The sequence below is a fragment of the Cricetulus griseus genome, chromosome 5, assembly GCF_003668045.3.
Source record: "Cricetulus griseus strain 17A/GY chromosome 5, alternate assembly CriGri-PICRH-1.0, whole genome shotgun sequence".
Taxonomy (NCBI): Eukaryota; Metazoa; Chordata; class Mammalia; order Rodentia; family Cricetidae; genus Cricetulus; species Cricetulus griseus.
The window spans coordinates 112,968,508-112,978,336 of NC_048598.1; the positions used below are offsets into that span (position 1 = coordinate 112,968,508).

General features: G+C 40.0%; 1 protein-coding gene across 1 annotated transcript in view; it reads right to left on the bottom strand.

Annotated features, from left to right (window-relative positions):
- The window catches only part of LOC100751845 (SUMO-conjugating enzyme UBC9-B), a 213,836-nt gene extending 210,651 nt beyond the window's left edge, over window positions 1-3,185 (bottom strand). Inside the window, exon 1 of the transcript XR_004770304.1 lies at window positions 3,070-3,185. The gene's annotated coding sequence lies outside the window, so the exon portion shown is untranslated. The remainder of the gene's footprint in view (window positions 1-3,069) is intronic.
- Between the last annotated feature and the right edge of the window lie 6,644 nt (window positions 3,186-9,829).

Genomic DNA, 9,829 nt, shown 5'->3' on the forward strand with positions numbered 1-9,829 from the left:
AACATGCTCCCCATCCCCACAATTGCCCTGGCTCTGAACAATGACAGGATGTCCAAGATGGAGAATGTTCATTTTCTGGATTGGGCCTCCTCAAAAGACCTCCATGGTCCATGATGTCCCAGGATGCCATGTTGGTGTCCATGGTCCCTGCTGCCACCCAGGACCATATTGATGCCTGAGGGCCATGTTTGTGTCTGCGGTCCTGCTGAACCCAGGGGCTGTGTGGATGCCCGTGGTCTGTACTGCCACAAGAGATTACTCTGAGGTCTGTGGTCCATCCATTAGAGGAAATGTGGAAGTCCATGAACTGTGCTGCCACTGACTGTAAAGGGCAGTAGTATTGATGAATGCAGACTCACAGAAGGCTTCTAGGATTTCTCCCCTCCACCGCTTCCCCAACCTCCCATGCCCCAAAAATAAACAGTCTAGACAGGAAGCTGTAACGATAAGTCTCCGCCAAGCCACCCGAGCTCTGCTGCCACATGGGCACCCAAAACAACACACAGAGATTAATATTTGGTACAATGCTGCTGGCTAATGATTAGGATTTCTTATCTGATAGCTCAATCTTAAGTATCAACCATAACTACTAATCTTTATATTTTATAAAGAGTTATCTTATCGAGGACACCTGCCTTAGCGTCCTATCTTCCTGGGATCACAGGGCATCTGCACAGCGAAGAGAGGAGAAGGAAGAGTGCTATTTCCTGCATATATTCTGAGTCTGCCTGCTATGTCATTTCCTGCCTGGATCACAAGACTTCTTTTTACTACATTTCCCAGAATCCTGCTTGACTCCTAGTCCCGCCTAACTTGCTCCCCAATTGGCCAATAGTATTTTATTTAACAACCAATAAGACCAATAGGACATTCCCTATCATCTCCTCTTTTCTGTCTAAATAAAAATAAGGATTTTACCATTAACATAGTAAAATATATAACAAAACAGGTATCAAGTAAGAACTATAGTTTTGATACTTAGTTCATTAACATTTAGAAACATTTAAAGAAAATAGTCTATCATCTATCCTATCTTTGTGAGTCCAAGGTATTATATGTAGCTTATCTTTTATAATAACTAAAGAAAACTATAACCATAACTATCTGTCTTCAAATCCATCAAAGACCAGAGAAGGATAATATATAAACTCTAGATCTGACAGAGACATCTCACTACCTAGACAGTCACCCAAATTTCCTCTGTACCGTTGGGGCATCCATCTTCAGCCTATAGGCCACAGTGTGTCTGGCAGACTTCTCCATGAAGCAGGAACCCTTAGTCACTTTCTTGTGTTTATACAGTAACAAACAGTCCAGGCAAGAGTAGTTTCTTACCCAAATGGTTAATCTTGCCATGTTGAAAGCAAACTCAATAACAAGTTTCTTCGATGCCCATCTTCCTCTCAGATGTAATTGGTGTGCCAGTAACAGTTGTATCTCACTGTTAAGAAAAACCCTAAACCATTTCAATGTCATATATTCTGTTGGTCTTTGAAAAATTTGAAGAGTATCTATCCATCTCAAATATATCTCTGCATATCTAGAAAACCTAACTAACCTAATTATAAGTTCAGACTATTATAAGTGACTATATAATCTGTATTTAATTATGCATTACATTTTAAAAGATTTGTGTCAACAGAATGCCAAACAAGAGGAGACATGCACAGATCACAACATTGACCTTAAATTTGTATCAATAAATGAAAATCCATACCAATGTGAAGTATTCATTTCTATATCCTATTCCCATTCTTTCCTTTAAAATGAGATAGACTGTGATCATTACTATTTATAATCAACCCCATTTAAATGAAAACAGACATTTATAAACAATATTTGGGAATATTTTGTCATTCATTCCAAACTGCTGCCTGCTGGTTGGGGGCAATGTCCATACCATGGGGATCATGACAAAACACAGAAATCCTGGTTGTAGTGGTCTATGAATGCATCATCTCAGCTGTTTTGGATGTAGGAACGGTTGGGCTACTGCTTCAGGTAGTCTTGCTTGATCAAACCATATTAGTCTGGAAGGAATCCATAGCTTTACATTTTCAGAAATTCTTTTTCCAAGTAGCCTGTCCTTAGACTTAAATTTTGTAGTCAAAGCATTTTTAAAATGTATAAGTTGGGTTAATTCAGAAGCGTTAATAATCAAATGTCTTTTAGCAGTTGTTGCTCCTTCCTCAGCAATCAAACAATTTAAAAACAACAATATAGCATATAGTATCCAGACTCTGTGTGTATTTTCCATCTTTACATAGCTTTTTGTTATTCTATTTCTTTTACTTCCTTTTTTCTGAGACAGAGATTCTGTGGAAATCTGCCTGCCTCTGCTTCCTTCAGCAAATCCTACCAGTGTGTGCCACCACCACCGGCTTCTCTTTCTTTCTTTCAACAACTTTATCCTGTTTCTTTTCTCTTACAAGCCTATGTGTACTTTTAAACATAGCACAAATCTTTAGAGGTTTTTTCTTCATCTGAATCTGTTTTTACTGTAAATCTTTACCTTTTTCTGGCCACACGATCTTTTATCTGCTAACCAACATTGCTAAAATGAAAGTGATGGCTGCTTTAGCTGCTGTCTTTCCAAGATGGCGGGGGTACGTTTACCACCAGCACTGAGAGCTGTGCTCACTGCCTTGGTCTAGGCTGCTGGCTTGGAGAGCCAGCTGCTCGTACACACCATTGAATTCTTACCAAGAACCCTGTGGTTTTTGAGGAGAATGCTGAGTCAGAAAGCCTCTCTTAAAGGAGTCATGAGCCTCTGGCAAACAGAGACCACCCAAGAAAATGCTGTTACCAAGAAGTCATGAATCCCTTTTTTAAGCTTTTGTCAAATTTTTATGTGGAAGTTCATAAAACCACATCCTGACACCATTTTGTAACTATAAATCTTTTCACCAGCCACCCAAGTTCACCTGCCACCACGTTAGGGCCCCAAGTAACACACAGATACTTATATTAGTTACAATGCTGCTGACCAATGACTAGGATTTCTTATCTGCTGTCTCTGTCTTAAGTATCAACTATAATTATTAATCTATATATTTTATGAAGACTTACCTAATTGAGGATGCTGGCGGCATTTGTCCTCTCTTGTCTGGCTCACATGGTGGCTCCCAGAGAAGAGAGGAGGAGGAAAAGCACGATTTCCTGCTTGTCCCTGCTAATATTCTGAATCTGTCTGCTATGTCACTTCCTGTCTGGATCACAAGACTTCTCTTTACTACACTTCCCAGAATCCTTCTCGACTCCTAGTCCCACCTAACTTGCTTCCCTATTGGCCAACAGTACTTTATTCAACCAATAAGGCAAACATATACACTGAAGGACGTCCCCTATCAGGAAGCCATTGAATAGAACTCCTAAGATTTGTGATAGGGATGCTGACGTGCAGCTCTTCACAGCTGGTGGTTTCTGGCAAGGGTTTGAGTGGGGAATGATTTGATTTTCTTTAAGGAGCTGGCCACAGGGAATTTTGACCATGCTCCAGTGAGTATATTGGCAACACAAATTGGACTTTGTATATTTTTTACTTTTTTTTCCTTCGTTTTTGGGGAGAGAGAGGTCACAAGGGTAGGAGAGTAGACCTGGGAAAACTGGGAAGTGTGATTGGGGTGCAATGTGTGAAATTCCCAAATAATCAATAGAAATATTATGTTGAAAAAGAAAGACATTTTTCTTTTTTATATATTTAAAAAAATTATTCCTTTCTTTCTTTTTTTGTTTTTTTTTTCATTTTTTATTTGAATTAGAAACAAGATTGTTTTCCATGCCAATCCCAATTCCCTCTCACTCCCCTCCTCCCCTAACACTCTCCCCAACTAAAACCCTACCTATCACATAACCTTTCTGCTCCCCAGGGTGGGTGAGGACTTCCATAGGGGGTCTTCATGGTCCGATAAGGGCCCCAACATCATGACCCTATTTTTACCTTCATCGCTTCACTAAAGACAAAATCTCCAAATACAATTAAACTGGGAGCATCAACATATGAATGGTGTCACATACTAGTCCCTGGCATGAGCTTACCCCCAGAAAGAACCCTTCATGTTTCTTTTGGCAAAGGAAATCACACAGTTGAGCTTAAAGTCAGAGGATGGAAACATTTTTCATTTCATGGACAGAAAGGAGAAGTGGAAATACTGAAGCAATACCTACCCAGAAGCATCAGCAGGTTTTAAGCAGATTTGTGACATAATCATATATGCCTCCTAGAAAGATCCCTCTTGAAGCATGTGGAGAACAGAGTAGAGCTTTATAATCCAAAAAGGTTGTATTTGGGGTGACTACATGGTTCATGTAAGTTTGATCTCTAAAACCCACATGGTAAAAAGAAAAAAGGTTTCTAACCTCCTCACATGCACTTGTGTTCACTCACACACACACACACACACACACACACACACACACACACACATACACACACACACATTAAACCTTTAAAAGCTATCTTGAAATTCTTCATACAGTCTAGGGGAAGAAAAATCTCACTTTAGAGCTATGGTGGTAAGAATGAAAGAAACCAGTGCTTAGAGACTTTCACAAAGTAACCCCCTTTGACTTCCTTCTGCAAAATGAAGATTCAAGAACTACAAATACTACAAGGTCAGTCAGACAAAAGTCACAGAAATGTGCTTCCAGTTACAACTAGAAGTTCCAGATCACTACAGCTTGATCCTTTGGATTGAAAACATGTTTAATTAGCTGTCTAGAAATACAAATCTCTATACATCCTTAAATTGAAAACATGCTTAATTAGCTGTCTCAAATTTAAAATATATATATATATAACACAGAGTACATTGAAACAGTTCGGGTTACTCTCAAACTGCTATTATGACTATCATTTGAATAGCCATCTTTAAACAAGAGAACACTTTGTATTCAGGACAACAAATACAACTGCCTAGACACTTTTCTCTCTTTTTCATACTTTTCATAATCTCACTCCAAAAAAAAAAAAAAGATGATGGAGAAAGACACATCCCGAGTCCCCAAGAATTATCAACTCAAGATGCAGTCCGTGTATTATAAAAGTACTCTGAAAATTAAATTGAACCTTTCATGCATGTTAAAGAAAGCTACAGCCTAAACACATCCAAGGAAAGAATGCTTTAATGAGGTGGAAATTATTTGCATGACTGTTTAAAAAAGAGAACAGCCAAAGACTTGGAATGTCCCCTTCTTCTGGCTCTGCCCTAAACCAAACCGTGTGCTCTGGTTTATTTGGTTTTATGGTCTTCTCCATAAATTAATATTTGTCATTACAGTTATGTGGCTTGATCTGGGGAGCGGGTCTGGCAATGGTACCAAGACCTATCCCAGGTGCAAGAACTGGCTTTTTGGAGCCCATTCACTATGGTGGGATACCTTACACAGCCTTGATACAGGGGAGATGAGCTTAGCCGTGCCTCGCCTTGGTATGCCAGACTCTGTTGACTCCACCAAGAAGGCCTTACCCCTCTGAGAAGTGGAAAGGGGGAAGTGGAGGATGGGAGAAGGGAAAGGAGGTAGAACTAGAGTTGGCATGTAAAATGAAAAATAAATTTTTAAATAAAAAAATGTCATTAATGTTTATATAGTAATCTCATCAGAATTTAGTTAAGGTAGATCTAAGAAATTAATCCCTTCTTGTGATGAAAATTCAGTTCCCAGCCTGTATAGACACCTTAATTTGGATTCTTCTGTAAGCAAAGCCTGTGGCCAGAAATCAGAGAATGGGAAATATGATCAAAGAATAGATAGGAAATACCGAATGATGAAAAGCATGTCTCTAAAATTTACTGAAAACTTCTAAGACTTGGGCAAATGTGTCTTTTAGAATTGCCCAACTGAAGGACAGGAAACTGGGGCCCTTATCTACTGGATCTCAGCCTTTTACTATTCGGTGGCTGTCCTCAAGGTGTTCTATCTATTTCTGTCTCTATCTGTCTCTATCTCTTTACTTCTGTCTTTGGCAGCTCAATGTGCTTCCCTTGGCAACAGGGTGAAGTCCCTGAGAGACAGCAGAGATACATGGCTTACACTTGAAGTAGAGCATTCTTAGCCTAGTAGCCCAAGATCAGCTTGGCTTGAACAGAACTATTCAGGGCAGTAAGAGCTGAAAGTAAATGTGGTATAGGAGGGTGATGACTTAGGACCAAAGATACTGATGCTAGGAAAGGAGAAAACCTTGAACCTCAGCCATCATAGTGCCTAAGTTGCCAGCAGGCATGAACATGAAGACATTTTGTCTTGATTTTCAAAATAATGTATCTAATCTTTAACTTGGAATTTACCTTTTCTATCATCAAAGTTGCAACTGGAATTACCAAGTTGAATATTAAATGAACAGAAGAGGTAAAACACTTTGGACAGAACCAGAAAAATTGTATGTCCTTGACAAACGGCTGCAAGGGCTGTTCTGACATTGAAAACCACAAGCTCTAAGGCACCTAGAAAGTGCTTGGCATGAAGTCTGGGTGGGTGCGTTCTAAATATTCTCAAAGTTCTCCTTTGAGCCGTGTTTCACAAAAGTTGAGAACTTGCCCCCAAAAATGTTGCAACATTAGGCAGTGATCCCTACTATGAAGTAAGAGTTAAAAGATGAATAGTGTGAAGGATGTTTTTCTCTAGAAAATTCACAACAAATGAGACAAACTATTTCCATGGCAAAGCTATGTTTAAGGTTGAAGGTAAATCGGTGGAGCTCAGACCTCCTGTCTTGTCTTGTTAAGCTCAGCTTTGACCTTCTCACACATCAGGACACCATTCTACAAAATGAAAGCAAACATCATGTCTGTGTTTTCTTCTCCATGTTTATTTGATTGGCCTCCCCTGACACTGGATAACTTTACTTCACTTCAAGCTAGTAGTTAATAAGTAAGACTTGCTGTAAGATTTTTAAAAAGACACTCATTATATGAAATCATGGAAGATAGTATCATAACACAGTCTAGTCAACATAAGATGCCCTTACATGTTGTACCCTCATCTTTTAAACCCAATATATTTTACTGCTGCTTCCACTGACAAGTTCCTATGTCAATCAGGTTGAAGATGCCCACCATTCTTCCAATCTCTAATAACCACTAGCTCTGCACAGGAAAAGTGACTACTTGCTCCCAGACAGCAATCATTTCAAATGATAGCCTCCAGACTCAGCAAGCTCTAAAAATGGGTTTTAAAGGTATGTTTGAATTGACTTGATTGAGAAATTATGTGAGCTCATCAGAGGATTCTGACCTCCATTTGCTTCTCTGGTGGCATTCCAAGAGAATGGACACACCCGATGTATAAAGTACATGATGTTGAACCAGACAAGAACCCACCAAGACTGTTGCAATGACCATAGCTGGTCATACCTACTTCCTTTGCTTTTGTAAGTCAGAGATGATAGGAAAATGCCTTTAATTTTAGGCACCTATGTGAAAAAAAAAGCCCACTTGGACCAGACATAAACTATACAATGAAATTTGGAATCTATTCCTTGGCAACCCACTAGCTCTCACACCATAAATCTGAATCATAAACTTCTTTCCTCTTCCATATCCAATCAATGTCTAAAGTAATTAACCCAATTTATTAACATTGCATAGTTTCCCTTTCTTTCCCACCCCAACTTACCTCAGATTCATTTTAGCCCCTAGTGGGTCCTCTTATCATGAGGCATGACCTCAATCCCTAACTCTCCGTACTTTCCTCCACGTGGTCACCAGAGCAGCCTTCCTGAAAGCTTCCTTGGAAGGAATTTGATGGCAGTTCATTTCTTAAAGGATGAAGACTAAATATAATCTGACAAACAATACTCTGATCTCACCTGTGACATCTTATATGACCTTCCCAGAGGAGCATGAAGGTGAACTGCTTAAAATTCATTTATCTCTTCTTCTGACATGAACTGATTTTCCTCCCAAATCCCACCGCTTATCTGCAGTTTACTCATCACCTGCCATGGCCATCTTCAGAGCAAGGGCATTGTATCATTTTTCTCATGCCTCACGTTTGGTTTCCGCATGTAGCAACCCTGGAGTACCAGTACTGTTACTTGAGAAGAATCACTCAGTAAGTGAAAATAATAAATCAAATGCCTTCTGGTACCAGAACTATGCATTAACCAAGACATCTTCTCCTCTTTAGTACTACCACTTACTATTAAAACTCTAATAAACTGGGTCATACCCATAATCTCAGTTTTCAGGTTCTATAATCAGACTTCCAAAATCTAATTCTGGCTCCTTCACTTGCTAACTCCATAGCATTGGACAGTTTACCAAAAAAAAAAAAAAAGTCTATGTGCTGGGGATCCTTCATCTCTGAAAGAGTGATGATAGTGACAATTTCTCTCTCCTAGGGTCACTGTGAGGCTAAGCAAACTCATCAGTGTAGATGCCACCATGGGGCATATAAATCGCATTTGGCAATCTTGAAAAGTAATAGTATGTTAAACAGGAATGTCTGTGTGTAGTCAAAACTGGCAACAAACGTCTGAAGCTGTGGACAAAGCAGCTGTACAAACCCCACATTTTAAAACAGATCTGCCAACACCCGGGGCACAGTGACGCCCCCGGAGATCATGAGCCTAACCCACATTCTTCTACCTTCAGCCACCACCATAAATCTCTCTTCCTTCACAGTCCATAAATGGTAGTGCTTGAGGGGCCATGCTGGGAAGAAGCGGAGTCATCGGTGATGATCCTGACTTCGTCATGGTCCCCGGAGTCTTTGATAATATGCTAGGACCCCACACCCAAGGAAATAAAGAAATGGTTCACTGGACAATAGTTAGGGTGGTATAGAATGACCACTAGATGGGTGTATGGGCATTCCCTGACAGTTTTCAAAACCACACATCAAGTTCTCTGTGCTTATCATACATAAAGAGTTACTGGGGAAATTTAACCCAGACCTTTAGTGAGAGGTAATATTCATTTCTTAAAGATTTTTTTATTTATGCATTTTATGTATATGAATGTGCTCTACTTGCATGTATGCCTGCATGACAGAAGAGGGCATCGGATCCCATTATAGACGGTTGTGAGCCACCATGTGGTTGCTGGGTATTGAACTCAGGATCTCTGGAAGAGCAGCCAGTGCTCTTAACCTCTGAGCCATCTCTCCAGACCCCAAGAGGTGATATTCTTAAAGTGCCTACTTAAACCTGTAAAAAAAAATTTCCAGAGAGGCCCCTTCCATTAAGGTGAGAAGGTCTATGGGGCACAATGCCTTGAGAGCAAAACAATAGAAGCTCCTCATCCTAGCATCCTGCAACAACAATCTCATCATCTCTCTCCTCTAAAAGAGCACCAAGAAGTGGCAGAAATCTGAGAGCTGCCAAGGGAAAAGCTACTTTCCTAGAAGGGTGACTGAAACATGGCCCAATCTTAGGCACCTAGAAGAAGGGTTGTCCTCCCTGGACAAACCTATAGATGTAGAGGACTGGTGGAAGCTAGTCTCACTCAGTTTACCAAACATGAAAGTCATTGAAAGGTGGAACCACACTATGCCTCCCAAGCCTGACATGCATGCGATAAGCCTGATGCCACCGTCTCTATCCAGTCTTCCAAAGCCCTCCAATGCAGGCAAAGTTAACCCTCCAAAGGGTGAGAAGCCAGGGCATCTCTATGAAAGCAATTCTCAGTCAACCAAGTGGAGTTTTAGACCCCAAGCAATAGATTAGATTGTGCCAGGGGAGGATAGGGGAGAGATATTCATATATATATAATATATATATATATATTATAATATATATATATATGATTTGGGTCACATTGAAGACCAAACTGCAAATGGAGCTCTTTTTAACATTTATAAATATCTAGGAAACTAAAGAATCTGTCTT